Raw genomic sequence first — 19889 nt, forward strand, 5'->3', positions numbered from 1 at the left:
ATATTAACAACACAACTTAGCAAGAAGAGATAGAAAGAGAAATTCCATTTAACATACCAAGAGACAATGTAAAATACTTGGGTATCTGCCTACCCTGACAAACCTAGGAATTATATGAACACAATCATGGAACACTTTTCATACAAATACAAATCTGAACAATTAGAGAAAATATTAATTGCTCAGGAGCAGGCTGAGTCAATATAATAAAAATGGCAATTTTACTTAACCTAATTTGGTTATTCAGGGCCATGCCAATCAAACTACCAAAGAATTATTGTATAGAATTAGAAAAAAATAATAACAAAATTCATCTGTTAAAAAGGTCAAGAATAGCAAGGGAATCAATGGGAAAAAAGTGAAGAAAGGTGGTTTAGCAATACCAGATCTCAAACCATACATGCTACAAAGCAATAATCATCAAAATAATCTGATATTGGATAAGAAATAGAGTGGTCGTTCAATGGCATAGATTAGGTACACAGTATATAGAAGTAAATGACTACAATAAACTAATGTATCTCCAAGACAATGTTCACAGTGGTTGTTGTTACTATGAATATGCAGGCATGGTTCTGAATCGCAAACTATAACAGACCCTCCATATAGAAGACAGAAGCAAAACATTTATTCAGACACCAGAAAGCCAAGGCCCAACATCAGTAAACCAAATCCATCATAGCAACAAAAAGTTTATACACATTATCACTACAGAGAGCAGCTCCATTCCATAGACTCCCCCCACCCCCTGGCAGGGGCCTTCCCACAAACGCTTACAAATTCTAGCTGACTCCTTGCTTGTATCCACTCTCTCCCACCGTTCTAACTGCTCTGACCATCTTCCTTCCTGCTCTACCCTTTCCTGTTGGAAATGGAAATTGAGAGGATACCCATCAATTGGGGAATGGTTATGTAAGTTGTGGTTCATGAATGTGATGGAATGCTATTGGAGCCTTCTTTGACAATCACCCCAATCTCAGGAGGATCCTGATAGATTATGGGTTTGAGGACATCCTTTCTGGAATTACTTCTCCCTCTCTGGATATATAGATGTCTGCTATGATGATGAGGTGAAGCCAGTTGTGGCAAAGCCTGTGGAACCAGCCCAGGATTTCTAGAAGTGTGACCTGAACAGCTCCTTGGAGGCTTTCCCTGCTCGTTGCCAGCCTCCAGAGAGCCTGAGACTTGAGGCTGGAGCTAAGAAACCTGAAGCAAAATAACTTCTAGAAAGAGCAGAGCCTGCCTTGTAACTGGATATTTATGCAAATAAAGTCGGACCTGGAAAAAAAAATAATGAAGGGGATGGTTTCAGAAAAATCTGGGAAAACATGAACTGATGCAAACTGAAGCGAGCAGCATCAGGAGAACATTGTAAACAGTAACCGCAATATGGTGTCGATAATCAACTGTGAAAGATTTAGCTACTCCAATCAATAAAATGATCTAAGCCAATTCCAAAAGAATAATTGTGAAAAATGCTGCCCACCTCCAGAGGGCACAGCTGATGAACTCTGAGTGCAGACTGAAGCACTTTTTTCCACTTTATTTTTCTTCCCTTTTTTGCAACAGAATTAATATGGGAATTTATTTTGCATTACTTCTTATGTATAATATATATATATATATATATATATATATATATATATATATATATATATATATATATATATATATATATATATATATATATATCATATTACTTGCTTTCCCAATGGGTGGGAGAGGGAGAGAATTTGGAAATAAAAATGAATGTTAAAACATTATAATAAATAAAAAAACATAATAGAGATGCTGAATTCCATGTTTTATTTAGTGAAGACTGGCACTGGAAACTATTCCAATGAAACGAACAGATAAATGTGAACTGCTCTTACAGAGAATCTAGACTGTGTTTTTGGAAAATTTCAAGACCCTAATACATAATCATGAAATTGTAAACTGGCATAATGGAAATCCATTGAGCTCAATCAAGATTATCTGTGAGTTTGAGATGCTTGGCATTCTGTTAGATTCAGGACTATTTTTCAGCTATCAAAACATTGCTTGAGTTGAGATGAAGCCATCAGGTAAATCCAAGAGATATACCAACCAGTTCTGATGTCTGCCTTCATGCCAGAACTATTCTAAGAGCCAAGTCAAACAATAGTAGTCCATAAAGAGTTTCTGTGTAGTTTATATGAAAGTAAATGAAAACAATATTTTTCTCTCTGGTTTTTAGCGCCCGTCTCCCCCAATATTTATGAACTATGGTTAACTTGCCCAAGTCATTTAAACAAATACCAGATTTTATCTCTGTTGCATTTTTGAAGATCTGAAGCCTGATTGCCCAAGCCTTAAATGATGTTAAGTTGTAAGCAAATCAGAATAGTAGCAACAGCCTCTTCCTTTGGTCTTTATCATGAATGTAAATAAATACATCAGTGGTTAAACTCTGCTTTTGCTACAGACCAGAAATCAAGCTTAATGGAACACAATTCTTTTTTTTTCTTTTTAATAATCTATAGCAGCTAGACAAACTTTTAGTTGCAACTATCTGGTTTTTCTTTAGCCTTAAACCTTGTTCCTGTGTGTGTCTGATATTCACCTGAATTATTCCAAAAAATGGCAGTTCCTCATAATTAAAGTGTTTAGTGGAACCATGTAAATCTAGCTTAAATACATCAAAAGCTTTGCTATGTTGGCCTACAAAACACACTGAAAAAGGGAGAAAAATCTCATCTTTGCATGTCATTGGAAGAACTTTTTAAATTTTATGATAATGTATGATCGTTTAATGGTATTTGGAAAAATCAGTTAGCTCATTTGATTGACTGAATTGCTTTAATTTGAACTACAACAATTACATTTATGTAGAACTCTAAGGCTTACGAAGTGCTTTACAAATATTATCTCACTTGGTCTTTGTAACAACCCAGGGAAGTTGGTACTATTATTCTCATTTTGTAGATGGGGAAACCGAGGCAAGCAGAAGCTAATATCAGAGATCAGATTTGAACTTGGGTCTTCCTGACTCTAATTCCATTACTCTATCCACGGTGAACTGAAGTAGAAATAATTGCAATTTATATTTTTTCAATAAAATGCAATTAAACAAATTATCAAGGAATTGGTATGATAGTCCTCTATTTTGGAAATTGAATGATTTGTATCTTGAAACAATTCAGAGCTAGATTCCGTTTCTCCTTCTGTCTCCTGAATCAGAAGGAAAAAATCCAGAGTCCTTTTGCCCTGGATTTTGTATGTTACTAAGCTTCTAAGGTTGCATTCTCATAGCAACATATGTATAGAAGTAGTCCCGAGGATTACAGTTTAAAGCATGAAATTATTATATCAGGAAGGCCACAAATACACATTTATAAACCACATAGGATTTTATAGGTGAAAAGGATTTTGGATATTATCTAGAGTCCAATTCCCTTCTTTTATGGATGAAGAAAAGGAGGCTTAGAGAGATTAAATGACTTATCCATGGTCACACGACTAGTTTGTTGCAGAGCTTGCACTGCACGCACACACACACACACACACACACACACACACACACACAAACACACACACACTATTTAAGTGTTTACTCTAAGAAAATTTTTTTCCTTTTTTAAATTGTGAATTTACTAAACACCAAAAAGAGAACCTTTCTATATACAAAGTAGAACAGTGAAAAAGGATCATATGTAAAACATGAGTCTCTATTAAGTACAACTTAATTTTCTTTTTTAAAAGTATATGATAAATTCTGTCTTCTTTTAGAAACTGTCCTGCTGATCCTTCTAAATTTCCTTTAGCTTTCTTCTGTGCATTTAAACAAATGCTCCAGGGACCTTCTTTTCTTTCTTTCCCTTTTTTATGGAAGCTCTCATTGTCCTCACCCTCCAAAAAGAAAAACAAAATCATTGTTTTGTAACAAATAAGCATAGTCAAGCAAAATATTCACCAGTTAAAAAAATATATGTCTCATTTTGAACCTTGAGTTTGCCACTTCTCTCTAGGGAGGTAGGGAATATACTTCCTTATTAGCTTCTGAGGCTTTTCACCTTAAAATGTTAGTATTGCTGCCTAGGAGATTGGCATTCCTTTTTTCCCCTCTTCATTCTTTCTCTACCATTTCCCTATCATGACTTTTTTTTTGTTTAGCCATTCCCCAATCAAAGGGCATCTTTATTTTCAATTCTTTGCTATCACAAAAAGTACTACAGTAAATATTTTGGTGTACATGGGAACTTCTCGTCAATGGCTTCTTTGGAGTATAAGCCCAGCAATGGAATCATTTTGGTTAACTTATGTGCATAATTCAAAATTTCTTTTCAATATGGTTGTGCCAATACATAGTCCCTCCCCCAGATATATCAGTATGCGTGTCTTCTCACAAACCCTCTGACATTGACTATTGTCATCTTTTGTTATTGTTGCCAATTTGCAGCATATGAGGTGAAACTCCAGAGTTGTTTTGATTTTTATTTCTCTTATTAAGAATGGAGCCTTCTTTTGTGTGGTTGTTAATAGTTTGCAAATTTGTTTGTTTATATCCTTTGAGCATGTATCTATTGGGGAATGGCTATTGGCGTGTGTGTGTGTCTATATCTATCTATCTTTCTTTCTATCTCTCCACTGTATTTCATCCATCCTTTGAGGGAAGGGGAAGAGGAAGCTGATAGGGAATGAGACCCTTCAAAGACTTGAAGATTGCTCTATTATTTTCCCTTACAAATCTTTTCTCTTTCAGATTAAAAATCCACAGAGTTTTTCAGCCGGCCAGCTCAGTCTGGAGAGCACCTGGTATATGGCAAGGTGTTGACTGATGTCATCTCCTGACTTCCAAGTCACTTTCAAGTGCTCTATTCACTACAACCAGTGGAATTCTCACACCGAACTTTCCTTCCCAGTGTCTGTTTCTGTTCAAATGGATAAACACCTACTATGTTGCACTGTAATAGCTGCTTGAAATACAAAGGCAAAAATGGAACAATGATGATGATCTCTAGATCACCATAGAACTGGATCTTCAAAAACTGAGGTTTTTTTTTTTTCCAAGAAGACAATGGGCACAAGGTAACTGTCATTAAGTGTCTGGCTTCTCGCTGTGTAGAAGAATCGTTCTGGTTGGCCCCAAAGGGTAGAACTAGGAGCAATGGGTGGACCTGGCAGAGAAGGAACCTTAGGCTTGTTATAGTTAAAAACCTGCTAAGAATGATAGCAATCTAAAAGTGGAACGGCCTGCCTTGGGAGGTGCTGGGTTCCCTCCCACAGGGGACCTTCAAGCAAAACAACCTGTTGGGTATGCATCCAGCTTCTTGTGTGGGTGCAGGTTGAACTAGATAGCTTCTAAAGGAGGGAGTGTGGTGCAGTAGAAAGATCCCTTGTATTAGAGGACCCCAGGCTCTCTCTATTGTGAATATGTGACCATGGGCAACTCACTTAACCACCCTAAGCCTCGGTGTCCTCACTTGTAATATGAATGAGTTGGACTAAGTAGTTTCTGGTTCTTCCAGCTCTAGATCTAGGAGGCTTAAGTCATTCCACTTCTGGGATTCTGGAAAAATAGTTCCTGCCCTTCAGGAGCTTATAGTAGATTGATTTAAAAAAAACATTTTGAACATTCTTCTTTTTTAAATTGACTTCTAAATTTTCCCTCTCCTATGCTTCCCCACCCGCTGAGTTAAGCAAAATGATATCAATTATACATGTGAAATCATGCAAAACGTTTTCATATTAGCCATATTACCAAAAAAAGTAAAAAAGAGATAAAAATTATACTTGAATTTGCACTCAGAGTTCATCAGTTCTCTTTTTTTATCATGAGTCTTTCTGAATGATCTTTGATCATCATATTCATCAGAGTAGCTAAGTCTTTCACGGTTGATCATTATTTTAATATTCCTGTTGCTGTATACAATGATCTCGGTTCTTCTCATTTTGTTTGGCATCAGTTCATATAGGTCTTGTCGTGTTTTTTTCCAAAAACACCCCCCTTGTCACTTCTTGTAGCACAATAGCACTCCATCACAATCACATCATGGGGTTTTTAAGTTCATAGAGGAGGGGAGGGAGCCTTACAGTCTTTGAAGTAGGATGGAGAGGAATAATGAGAGATATTGGAAATAATTGTTGGATTTTTATTGGCCTTAAGATCTCAGTTTGATAAGAAATGGTTGACAGAAACTTTCTGCTCTGTCTCACATAAAACACATTACAAACATTAGAATTATGATTTTATTTCATCAGACAAGTTGAATTGGCCTCATAAATCCAGTGTACAAAAACATCTTCTTCTTCAAAGGATATAAAATGTCTCACTCCAAACTATCTAAGTAGAACCTCTTGTGTCACAGATGGGGTTGGAGGGTGGAGATTAAAAGATACTAAAGTTTTTGACTGAAACTAAGCAAACATTTTTGGTACAGATCAATGCAGAAGCCTATTCGATAGCAAAGACCTGATGCTGTCAACTACGTATTATCTCTCTCCACACCACCCACCATGTGCACCACTCAACACCAGGGGAAATTCAGGCACAACTGCCAACCTTCAGGCCCCAATAGAGTTGGCTGCCTCATTCTTTTTAATTCCTCACCTTTGAAGATATATCACAATTTTCATTGCTCCCATAATTTTTATGTGTGGATTATCAAATCAGATCTTGGTTCAACCTCTATCTGATAAAGATACCTTCTTTTTGTTGTAGCATTTCCTATGTGCTTCAAAAAAATCTATTATATGAACCTTTAATTTGATTATTAGAAATGAATAAAGTAAATACAATCGAGTCCCACTTCAACAGAAAATCTGCTGCCTTACACCAGGCAGCAACATTTTGTCACCATCCCTTCTCCCCTCCCCAAAATTCCTATTTTCAAAAACCTGAAACCCCATTTCCCTGCTCCCATGGGAAAAAGGCAAAACTGTGCCACCATGTTAACTTATTCATCGACAAAACTTCTCCCTGCGTCATTTCAGTCTATTAACATGGCTGCAGGAGTTGGGCATACTGGTATTGTTTTCTCCCAAGGTGGTGCACATGCTGCAGACAGATTATATTGTTGGTGTTCAATCTGTGGTGCTTTTCTAGTATGCCCATTTAATTTTGACTTTGCCCTGGACAAGAGGGACACAGTGTCTGATTTTCCTCACAGGGATGAATGGATCGGGTCTTCTAGTCTTTCCCAAGAAATTAGGGGAGAAGAGTTCACATATCCTCCTAGCCAGTTGCCATTTTTCCAGGCTCTTCATATTTGACTTAGTTCCTCTCCTCATCCACCTACACCCTTGGATTTCTCGATCATTGTCTGAGCTCCAGATTTTATGTATAGGGCATATGTGCTACATGTTGTGTTTACAGGGAAGCTTATTGCTATCCATGCATGCATAATAAAGGCAGGAATTTGGAACAAAGAATTGGTATCTCAAAGCATCATCTCTTAGGGGTTTTGTTATTTGCCTTTATGTCTCCCATTCATTTTCATGGGAAATCAAATAGAGTCTTGAATTTGGGAGGGTGGAAGGATGTGGTTGTTATGGTTGTTGAGTCATGTCTGACTCTTCCTTGACCCCATTTGGGGTTTTCTTGGCAAGGATACTGGAGTGATTTTTCATTTCCTTCTCTAGCTTATTTTACAGATGAGGAAACTGAGACAAACAGTGTTAAGTGACTTGCCCAGGATTACACAGCTAGAAAGTGTCTAAGGCTAGGTTTGAACGCATGAAGATGAATCTTCCTGATTCCAAGCCCAGTACTCTATCCACTATGCCACCTAGCTGCCCCATGCAGACTAAGGAAACCTTTGGTTTTTGGCTGAAAGGGTAACCCCAGAAACAAAGGAGTACAGTTTAACAATCATAAATCAATGTAGGGAGAACAAAGTCCTTCTAACATTAAATCAGTTAGAGACTTGGGACAGAGACCTTGCTTCTGGTTCATGGAAGAGGAGTTTAAGAAAACAGACTTAATTTTAATCTGGGGACACTCTTCCTGGCTTTCACCATACTTAGGTGTGTTGGTACAGAGTCTAAGTTACTATTAAGGAATCTTATTAGGGAGTAGCTAAAGTATTCCAGCAGACAGGAGCTGAGGGAGCCATACCAATACATACTATATGACACATCAACATACCTGACCAATCCTACACGCACAGTAGAGACTACATTCTACAAAAGACCAGTGAAAAGCTGGTTTAGCAGGAGCAGTATAATGGTACTTGAGTTGCCCCTCTTCACATGTACTCTATCCACATGTTTCCTGTATGCCCTACTGCATGTGTTTCCTAGGTACAGGCACTCCTCTCACTGGTGATATGTATATTTGTGAAAGACTGTGTCTCAGATTAATGGGGAAAATTGTCTTAATGCTATTGTTTTACTATGATATTTCATCAGTCAAGTGTCTTTGCTTTGAAATAATTGGATCGCCTAATTGATAAAAGCAAACACATTATTAGGGCTTATATGTTTTGCTTTTTCATTTTTTTTAAATGGATAGACTCAGAGAATACTTGTACCCTGGATATTTCTTCTGGGTGCCCCATCTATGAAAAAGGGATACTCTTGCTACATACATTCATACTATAAGGAGAATTGTGCTGCTTCTGGGATTCCTTCCAGCTGTAGATCTCCAGTTTATGGTGGGGGTTGGGGGAGTGGTATATCTCAGTTATAATCTTTCCAAATGTTGTTTTGACTGTAAGGTCCACCTATCTCTCCACTGCCATGTGAAAAGCACCAGGAAAATTTAGCTACACAGCTGAGAAAGGTGCTGAATTGTTTTCTGCCCATAGAGGTAGTTAGAAGCCACATACAGATGTTTCTAGGAACAGAGATCTATAAAAGCAATGACAGGAATAATGAGTGCATACTGTCCCAGAAACTACTACCAACAATTTATCTACTTTATGTGGAGTTCTATGAATAATCTGCATGGGAACACAATGCTGAAATACTTTTCCAAGGCCATATAAGTAAAACCTCATTGAATTGAGGTTTCTGCCAGAAAGAGGAAGAGACACCATTATTTAAACCAAAGCAACATGAGAAAAGTTACTAGGGGAGGAGACAGTGATGGAGAATTAGTCTCCACTTTATCTGTTTCACGCTAATATTATACCATATTTCCAGACAGGGTACTTTTTTATAACTGGAATTATAGTATATTTGCTGATAGTGATTTGACTTTAGAAATCAAAGACGCGAGTTTCACTTCAATTCAGGGAACATTTGTGAAGCACCTACTATGTGCCAGACAAGTACTAAACACTGTTTGAGTCCTGGTTCTGACTCTTCTTCACTGTGTCATCTTGGCCAAGTCACTCAATAGTTCTGGGTCTCAGTTTCCTCAATGTTAAAATGATGGGGTTCTACTAGATTATTCTGATGTTCCTTCCAGATCTAACTAAAATTCTCTGTGTTCTCTATTATCTTTCTTATCTTCATTGGCCATTTCACAATTTTCACTCTTTTCTGGCACAGTAGAAATAGTGCTGGATCTGGAATAAGGAACATCCACTTTCAAATCCTGCCTCAGATACTTTGCTAGCAGCGTGGTCCTGGTCAAGTAACTTAACTTATCTCAGTCTCATTTTCTTTATCTATAAAATGAGGTGAATAACAGCAGCTACCTCTCAGGGTTAGTGTGAGGAAAAAATGAGATATTATTGAAAACTTTTTGCAAACCTTAAAATGCTATATAAATGCTACTTATTATCATTATTATTATTGGTATTGTTATTATCCTTTGACTTCTTCTGCCCACAAATATACATAAGTATTTCTTAGAATATACAAACTCATTTTTGCCTTTTCCATCTTTATGTTTTCTTTATATCTCCTGTATATCCTGACTAATAGCACTGATTTATTTTTACTCCTTGATCAGTATTTTTTACCTATAAATCATTAAAATTCAGTTCAATTGTGTCTGACACTTTATGATTCCATTTTTGGTTTTCTTGGCAAAGATTCTAGAGTGTTTTGCCATCTCCTTCTCCAGCTCATTTTATATATGAGGAAACTGAGGCAAACAGGGTTAAGTGATTTGCCCAGGATCACACAGCTAGTAAGTGTCTGAGGCTGGACCTGAACTCATAAAGATGAATCTTCCCAACTTCATGCCAGGCTCTCTATCCACTGCACTAATTTAAGGAATTCCTGTAATTCACTCTCTTTTGTCTCTTTCTATCCTCAAGATCACATCTTTACAGAGAAGGAAAATCTTTTCAAGTTCTACAGAAATTTGAGTGCCCATAGTCAGGTCAGTTGTCTATGAACATGTTCCTTGATAGATTCTTTAGCGCAACCTGAAAAATGTTTCCAGGAGAACTTTAGAAATACTGAGAGCTTATGTAAGTAAAAGAATGCAATAAAAAGACCATTCCATTCAGGGGAAAAAAATGACATGAGGTCAGAAAAATAAAACTTTATTATACTGGAAAGAAAGGAAATTGTTTCTTAAAGTTTTCAAACTCCAGAGGCTTGTTCAACAACTTCGTTAGAAAACAACGTGACACGTGACACTAAATAACAAGTATTTAACATCATGCCATATCTCAAAAAAAACCCCAACATTTGTGGGTTGTTAAAACTTTTTTTTTTCATATATTCTCCTGGCCATTTAAGTCTTCTAGTTACATCACTGATACTTCCAGAAAAAGGGAGGCAGCAAGAGGACTCTCTCTCTTTCTTTCTCTCTCTCTCTCTCTCTCTCTCTCTCTCTGTATATATATATATATACACACACACACACACACACACACACACACACACACACACACACATATGTATTATATCTGTCTGTCTGTCTGTCTATCCATCTATCCTTTATATATCTATACCTATGTAGATAGATAAAGGCATGGAAATATGGAGAAGACCAGGTCCCTTTGCTATTTGTAACAAGTTCTAGTAAAGAAATTAAGAAACATATATATATATATATATATATATATATATATATATATATGGAGAGAGAGAGAGAGAGAGGAGATGGAATGAAAATCTATCTTGAAGCTAACATGGTTCATTTCTAGTTAGCAGTGATCAATGCTATGCCTATTCACTGACGCCACAAACAGTGAAGAGTTGGCCATATTTGAATTTCCTAACACCCTTATGAAGCATGTCAAGATTATTTATTCGCATTTTTAGGGACAATGAAACTGAGAGAGATTTAGAGAGGCTCATACAAGGTCACTCAGGGAAATCAAAAGCTGAATCAGCATTAGAACTATGAGTTCCCAACTCTCACTTTTATTCTCCATCCCTGAAACCATAATAGCTCCCCAAAGGAAAACAATTAGGGAAAGGAGGCTTTAGTGATTGAAAGCTTCTTTCAAAATCAAAGTTCTTTTGATTTAATAAACTTGATTTTTGTCTTCCATACTGATGTTCAGAATGCTTTTTCATTGTTCATGTTTACAGCTTGCTGGCTGCTGAAGCAGCAGTAGGGAAGAAATCTTTTTGAAGTGATGGGTCATGTGTATCTTGGCAGAGTTGTTAAAATGCAATGCCAAAAGACTCCTAAAAGATTAAACTGTTAACCACAAGTACGTGGTTTCAGTTGGGAAGATTTATTTGTCGCTGACCATATTAGCCGTTGTAGTGAACATTGGCTCTGGGAAAGTCAAGTGTTGGGTCAAATCCAAGATGCTGTGTTTGGAGAGCTAGTTTGCATTTGTAGGGTGAACATTTTTACTTCAGAAGACTTTTACACAACACCAAACAAATGGTTAATGATGAACTCACAAGATATTCTGCTGGCTCCTGGTCTTTAATCTTCTTTCTTGGCATACTTGATACACAGATGTGTCAACTCCTAGTGTTTTGTTCATCTATCTGCCTGTCCTCTTTCACAGACAAGGAAGTAGAATGTGTGCAGCTGTCTCTGGGAAGCATGGATGCTACCGAACTTGAGAGTTCCTCAAGACACACTTGAGCTAAGAGTTTTAGGTATTCCATTGTCCATGGTAGGCAATAAGCACAGGGATGGAAAAAATCGATTACTGGGGCCATGCATGCCATACCAGGTAAACTAAAGCCATATAAATACACGAACAATCCTAGTAAATCAGAAGAATAGATCCTGAAGAAACTGGAAACATAGATGTTTCTCAGTACAGTAGAAATTTTGCTGGCTTTGAAATCAGATGAGGTTCCAACTGAGCCTCTACCATTTACTACTTGTTTGGTCTTGGGTGAGTCACTTAACCTTTCTGGTGCCTCAGTTTTTTCATCCAGAAAATTAAGGAGTTAAACTGGATGTCCTTTAGGGTCCCTTTCAACTGTAAATCTTTTATCCTAGGATCATGATGGGCCAAAATTATGGCTCTGAGTATGCTTTTGAAAATAGGGCATGGAAGCTATTCTTTAAGAGATTTCTCACAGCAACAGAGTCTGAAGTCATTCCACTTTACATCTGCTACTCTGCATAGTTTTGACTCCATATCCCTTCCAGGTTAAGCTCATCCATTAAACTCCATTCTAAACTCACCACTATGCTGCTAATTCAAGCCTTGATTGACACACCTCATCCAGCCTCCTCTCCCCTCTGATTGGAGGGCTGGAGGGTGGAGTACCAAACTCCTCCCAATGCCTTCCTTTATAGAGGCAGAAACTGGACTCTTCAGCTTACTCCACTACATCTGCTGCTCAGTCTGGTTTCAGCTCCATGGAACAAGATGCCTCCCTGCCAGGTACCTCCTAATGTTCCTCCCCCTGATTTTTTTATCCTTTTGTGTGTCTCCACCTTCAGATTGTAAGCTCCTTGAAGGCAGGGTCTGTCATTTTATTAACCCCCCACACCAGCACTTAGCACAGTACATAGTACATACACAGTACATAACACTGGTATATAGAAGTCACTTAATAAATGTTTATTGGATGTTGGGACTTGGTTATTGGTTTTGGATGCTTTCTTTTAGCTGGTTTTCACAATGAGCAGCAGAGCACCATGGAAGTCAGTGCCACCATTAATACTTCTTAACTTCTGATTCTCTTGCCAACAATTGCAGATTTGGGATAACCAAATCAAAATCCAGTATGGCAGACTCCCTGTTTGTGGTCTTAATTTCTAAAAAAAAAAATCTATGAACTTAGATCATCACTCAAATTTCTATACATGTACAAGAGACTATTTTGGATATAAATTTCCAGGAGCAATCTTGCTAAAAGGCAGAAAGAAGATGATTCTTTACAGATTTTCTGTTAAGAAAAATCTCAGCTCAGAATATGTTTAAATTCTTTCTTTCCACTGGTTTTGTTACGTCCTCTGCAATAGTCAGTTCTCCAGTCTGTAAAGACTATTATGCTCTGATGAGGACCAGTAACAAAGTGCTAGATTTAGATTATGGAGACCTAGATGTGAATATCATCTTTGAAATGTGTTACTGAGGAAATTATTCAAATATCCTAGGCTCCATTATCATCCTATATAAAATAAGGACTTGAACTAGATGACTTCTAAGGTACCTTTTATGATTTATGATCCTATGATCCCTCTATAACACAGAAAACCATACTAAAATACATTTTAAAGAACTTAAAACATTTAAAATATCATTCTACTTTACATTCAAATAGTTATATAATGAATAAGAGATCTAAACAATTCATGGCTAGAGATTTACTCTTATGTGGGCAAGGAGTGTTGATAAGTTCTTTTCTTATAAGATCACAATTAATTTAATAAATGAAAAAGTCCCTATCAGCCAATCACTATTAAACTTATTGCCAACATAGCCTAATTGGTTGCTCTGCCTAATTGCACTTGTGTTTCCTACTTGGATTCTCAGACAACATGAGGTGACAGAAGTAAATGATCTGGGACACCTTAGGGTCATAATACCTCATTGTCATATGAGTTAGGGTCACAACGAGGAAGGATATGATGCTATGGGAATAACAAAGTCATCCCCCATTCAAGAGCAGTCTCCCTCCTTACCTCTGCCAGTTCAAATCCTTCATTTCCTTCAAGGCCCAACTCAGATGATAGCTCGTCTTTGAGACTTTCTCTGACCTGTACAGCTAGAGAAGAGCCACCCTAACTCAATTTCTCTGCTTCTCTTTTTTACTTCAGTGTTGTTTCCTCTACATCCATTTTTCATCTCTATAAAGGAAAAGGAAATAGGTTGTCCTTTGACAATCATGGCAACGGGGGGAGGCGGGGGACATTGAATCTCTTTCTTAGTCATTGCTGGAAAGATTCTTCCAGTCATCCTTAACAGGCTGATCCTTCACCTCGAAGACGGTCATCTACCTGAGAACAAATAGCTTCAGAAAGGTCTGAGGAACAGTTGACATAGTGTTTGCTGCCCAGCAATTCCAGGAGAAATTCCGGCAGCAGAATAGAGGTCTGCACACAATGTTTGTCGATCTGACAAAGGCCTTTGATACTGTCAGTTGGGAGGACTTTTGGAAGATCATGGCAAATTTTGGTTGCCTGGAGTTCACCAGTATTATATACCAGTTCCATCACAACCTACTTATTTGGGTTCTGGATACTGGGCACCTTCAGCAAGGATGAAAACATCATCAAGGTCAGCTGTTGCATTGATGGTAAATTAACTAACTTGAAAAGGCTACAAGCCAAGACTAAAGTGGAGGGAGAGTTGGTGTGTGACTTTTTGTTTGCAGATGAGTGTGCACACAATGCAGCCTCTGAGGCTGAGATACAAGAGAGTATGGATCAGTTCTCTGCCACTTGTGCTAATTTTGGCCTGAAACTAACACCAAGAAAACAGAGGTTCTCCATCAGCCAGCACTACACCATCCATACATGGAACCGTTGGTTACAGCAAATGGAGAAATTGTGAATGCTGTGGATCCGTTCACTTACCTTGGCAGTATACTTTCCAGGGATGTACACATAGATGATGATGAGGTTGAAGCATTCATTGCCAAAGCTAGCTCAGTGTTTGGGAGGCTCTGAAGGAAAGTGTGGAAGAGAAGAGGTATTAGAGTGCCTACCAAATTGAATGTTTACAGAGCTGTTGTGCTGACCTCATTATTGTATGGCTGCGAAACCTGGACAGTATACTAACACCATGCTAGGAAACTGAATCATTTCCCTTTGAATTATCTGAGGAAGATTCTGAAGATCACCTGGCAAGATAAGGTTTTGAACACTGAGGTCCTTTCTTGAGCTGAACTGCCAATCATTCAAACTCTACTGCAGAGACTGAAACTCTGATGGACTGGCTACATTGTTCAAATGCCAAAGGAGAAGGCACTAACAGTTGGGGACTATCTATCTGTCTGTCTGTCTGTCTGTCTGTCTATCTGTCCATCTGTCCATCTGTCCATCCACGCACACACACATTCACACATACTTACATACATTTTATTTCCCTGATAGAATATAAGATCTTTGTGGGCAGGGACTTTTGTTTTTCTTTTCTCGGAGCCTAGCACATGGTATAATAAACACTTAATGAATACTTATTGATTGATTGATTCTACTCAATTCTACTAACATTTATTAAAGCTGATATAAGGGGAATAAAAGTTTACATAATACCTACTATGCGTCAGGCAGTGTGCTAAGCACTCTTTTACGTATATTATCTCTTGTGGTAGATACAAGTATTATCCCCATTTTATAGTTGAGGCAACTGAGGCAAACAGAATTTAAGTGGCTTTCCCAGGGTCATACAAATAGGAAGTTCTGAGTCTAGATTTGAACTCAGATCTTGCTGTCTCCAGGTCAAGACTTCTTGAATCCATAGTACCACTAGTTGTTTCTTCCTTATGCAAAGCACTGTTCTAGAAATTCTATACAAACATAAAAGCAGAATCTCCAAGAGGCATGCTTTTTACTAGATAGACCAGGGCTGTCCAAAATGTGGCCTGAGGGCTGCCACAGTGAGATTTATGCGGCCCACCTACAAGCGTAGAAATTTACATACATGCTTTAGTAAACAAGGCTGAGCAAATGGTAAATAAAAATATATCTATTGTTTCAATAAAAACCTAAGGTTGGACAGCCTTGAGACAGACAGTAACTGAAACAAGACAGATTTAGATTACCTATAATGAAAAGCTCTGATGTAAAGGTTTATTGGACACTTGGTCTGGTAAAATGTGAGAACATGGGCTTTCTTTCCCCAATGATATCTTAAAGAAACATAAGGCAATATTTATTTGACACAGTTTATTCCTCCTTGAATCCAGGGAGGATTATCTGCTGAACTGTGGTAGAGTGGAAAAAGGAATGACTTTAGAACCACAGGATTTGAATTCAAATTCTTTTTCTGATATTTTCTACCTGAGTACGGTATCTTATCTATCTGTGTTTCAGTTTACTTAGCTATAAAATTAGGAGGTTGGACTGATGGCCTCTAACTTCCTTTCCACCTCTAATCTATGATCTTATCTCTTGATGCTCTGCTCCATGCAATGGGTGCTCCTTAACATTTCATTTTTATTTCTGCAGTAAGTACACAAATCTGGAAATGCTATTGATACAAGCACAAGGCCACAAGAAGGGTTAGGCAATTAAAATCTTTCATCTTCCCCACCTTAGCAAGGAAAGCGTCTTAATCCAAATCACAATTTTTAGCAACATTTCAATTATGCAACATATTTTTCCTTGCAGAAACTAATAAGGATAGACTTAGGGTGGCACTATCTGATGAAGGCCAGTCAATGGCCTACATGTCAAAGTTACTCACACCAAATGAGGAATACTACATTTTGCCAAAAAAGGAAAAGGAACCATAAGCAACTCTATAAGTCATGTTATCCACAATGGAATGCTCTAAGGAAAAGCGGTCAAAACTACAAACAGATGCTGGGCAAGACCCAGGCTGATGGCAGAGACCCCTACCTTCATAGACTTAAGTGTAGGGATAGCACTCCTGACAGCTTTAGGTCATTTGCCCAGCTGCTAGTGAGCCAACATCTTCACTAAATAATACCCTCTGTAAATGAATAACTGAAACCCAAGACCTACAAAAGCCTGCCAGTTACATGCTAGTCTGACAAGTAAGCAATGCCCAAAATATTGATAGATAACCACAAATCTGGGAAACTACTCTGAGGCTGAATGATGGTATTTCTCAATGCACAGAGTAGAAGAATGATCATTTTTAAATAAAAACAAGAATTATTGTTATAAGAGAGGCAAATTCTGAAATCAGCAGAAATCACAATTGAGTAAGTCTTCCGATCTCCTTAAACTTAGTTTAGAAGCAAACTATTAGACTTTTGTATTATTATCCTTATTGTTATATATGTTACTGTATTTTTGGAAATTCAGGGAGCAAGAAAAATGATCCACAACCATCTCTTCCCATATAAGTGGGTATGGTATATGTTTAACTGGCATACCTCTCTCTATTATGAAGCCATAGGATCAAATCAGAGATGTGCCTTTAAGTAAGTTTCAGCCTTTGTGGTAGGAGTTATCCACCTCCTGTAAAAATATGGATTTCATGGGATGCCAGATCCCTCTAAAAGTCACATATTTCTCTTAGGACTAAAAATTTTGGAGTCAAAGTCAAGGTTGAAGCATCTATCTCTACCCACCAAATATACATCTTCCCCTCACCTCCCTTCACCTTCCTTCTCCCCCTTTTCTCTCTTTGCAAGCTATAACCTTCTTCAAACCCAGGGACCACCCAGGATCTCTTCTGTTCTCTTGGCAACCCAAAACCAGATGGTCTCTAAATGTAGTACAGAGGAACCTTGCCACAAAGGACATTCACAGTAGCGCCCAGGAAGGCCAGGTCCACCTAGGACTCTGAGCTGGCCTGGGAATCTTCCTCCTGATCTGGTTTAGCAATGGGCAAAGAAGGTTTAGCAAGGTGACTGAAATTTTCAGGTGATGATATCTAGTCTGGGGATATCCTCTGGAGTCATTTGAGTGATGTAACATCTTAGGGAAATTGTTGTTCTGGTCTGAATGATTTTGTTCTGTCCTTGCAGTCCAAAGACTTTCTCCTTGAATGAGAAAACAGGAATACAATAAGATTCCAATAGGTGTACATTATCTCTATCTCTGTTCATGTCTGCAGAAAGAGCATCTTTTTCTGCTATATCATCATAAGATAAAGTAATGTAAATTATATAGGATATTGACTATTGGAGCAATGATCAATAGAAATTTGCTCTCCCTTCTGATTGGCTGTTTGGTAAACACTCAGAGAAGTTCATAGAACATAGGATCATAGATTTAGAACTGGAAGGGCCTTAGAGATAATTTAGTCCCACCTCTTCATTTCTTAGGTGAGGAAACTAAGGATCAGAGAAGTTAAGTGATTTACCCAAGGCCACACAGTAAGCAGAAGAGATAGTATTTGAACCCAAGTCTTCTGGTTCAAGATCCATTACCCTTCAATGCACCATGACTGAAACATAGTATGTAGATGGTGTTGTTTTATTGCCTCAGATTACCCATTGTCCATTAGTTCTTTCAAAAAGAGTTTGCGTTCCGAGTCAAATAAAATATAGTCAACAAGTGTTTATGAAGCAAGGCACTGTACTAAGTACTATAAGCTTAGGCCCTACCTTTTACAATCCCATCCTATATTGGGATTAAATCCCAATATATGGAATAAGAGATTATGCTTTAACTTTATAGAATCTAGAGACTATGAGCCTTTGCTAATTATTAATAGGCATTCTTACTGACCTGTATGTATCCTCTGCTGGGCATTTAATGTGCTTAATATGCCTGGCCCCATGCTACCTTGCCAGCTTTATTATACTTCATTCCTCTTCACATATTCTACAGTTCAGCCAAATTGGCTTTTGGCTCTTCATAACTCACGACTCTTCATTTCCTATCTTTGTGCCTTTGCATTGGCTGTACCCCATGTCTAGAATTCGCTCTGTTCTACATGCTCTCTTGAAATTCCTGATTTCTTTCAAGATTCAAGTAAAATACTATTTTCTATTATACATAAGGACTTTCCTAGTGTCCCCCAGTTGCTATGGACTTCTTCCCCTAAGGTTATCTTGTATCTCTTTGTATGTGTTTTATGTAGGTTTGGCTATAAGAATATTTTATCTTCTGTTGGGATGTAAGGCCCTTGAGTGAAGGAACATTTTTGCTTTAATATTTGTGCCTTTAGTGCCTAGTATAGTGCCCAATATATATTAGACACTTAACAAATGCTTCTTCATTTATTGATTATGTCTAATATCATGAATTCTGTTCCATAGGCGATCTTTCACCCTTCCTTTCCGAAAGCATGGTGTTTCCCTTTCTTCCTCAAATTTCTTGGGCCAGTCTGGCCTTCAAGCCAGCCTGTAATCTTTTATCATCACTTCATCCTTATTGGTCTGCTGAATGCAACTCATTCCTCTTCCTTATAAGGCTGCTGTTTTTCATGTAGTTATGCCCCTATCCCCAACTCCTATGCAGCGTGTGGGGGAGCTGTTTGGATGGCTAGTGGTTGTCCCAACCCAGTCTGGATCCTGAACACATATAATTCATTAAGGTAAAGGTTGCAACATCATCAACAAGAATATCTTATCCCATACATCATTTAGTATGAATACCTATTCATAATGAGAAACATCTCCATACCTAGAAGCTTCAAATAGGTAACAGATACAATTAAGTAGAAAATGTGATATGTATCATAAAAGGGAAATGCTAAATAATTTAATATGCAAATTGTTGAAATGAGCTCCATTATATCTATACAGTCTTGCAAATAACTTCAAATACTATTAGGCATACAATATTTCCTTTGGCCAGAAAACATACCTCAAGCCTGCCCAGAGCTGCTATTAGTAATTTATCCCCTACCACCTTTCTTCCTATTGCTCTTCATATAACTATATTACCATATGACAGCATTAGGAAGGGCCAACCCATGTTTTAGCCTCCTGTACCTTCTTACAACTTCCCTCAAATGGCCCTTATTGATGTTTGTTCCCTCAATAGGCCATTCTATATTTTT

Source organism: Trichosurus vulpecula, chromosome 1, assembly GCF_011100635.1.
Source record: "Trichosurus vulpecula isolate mTriVul1 chromosome 1, mTriVul1.pri, whole genome shotgun sequence".
Lineage (NCBI taxonomy): Eukaryota > Metazoa > Chordata > Mammalia > Diprotodontia > Phalangeridae > Trichosurus > Trichosurus vulpecula.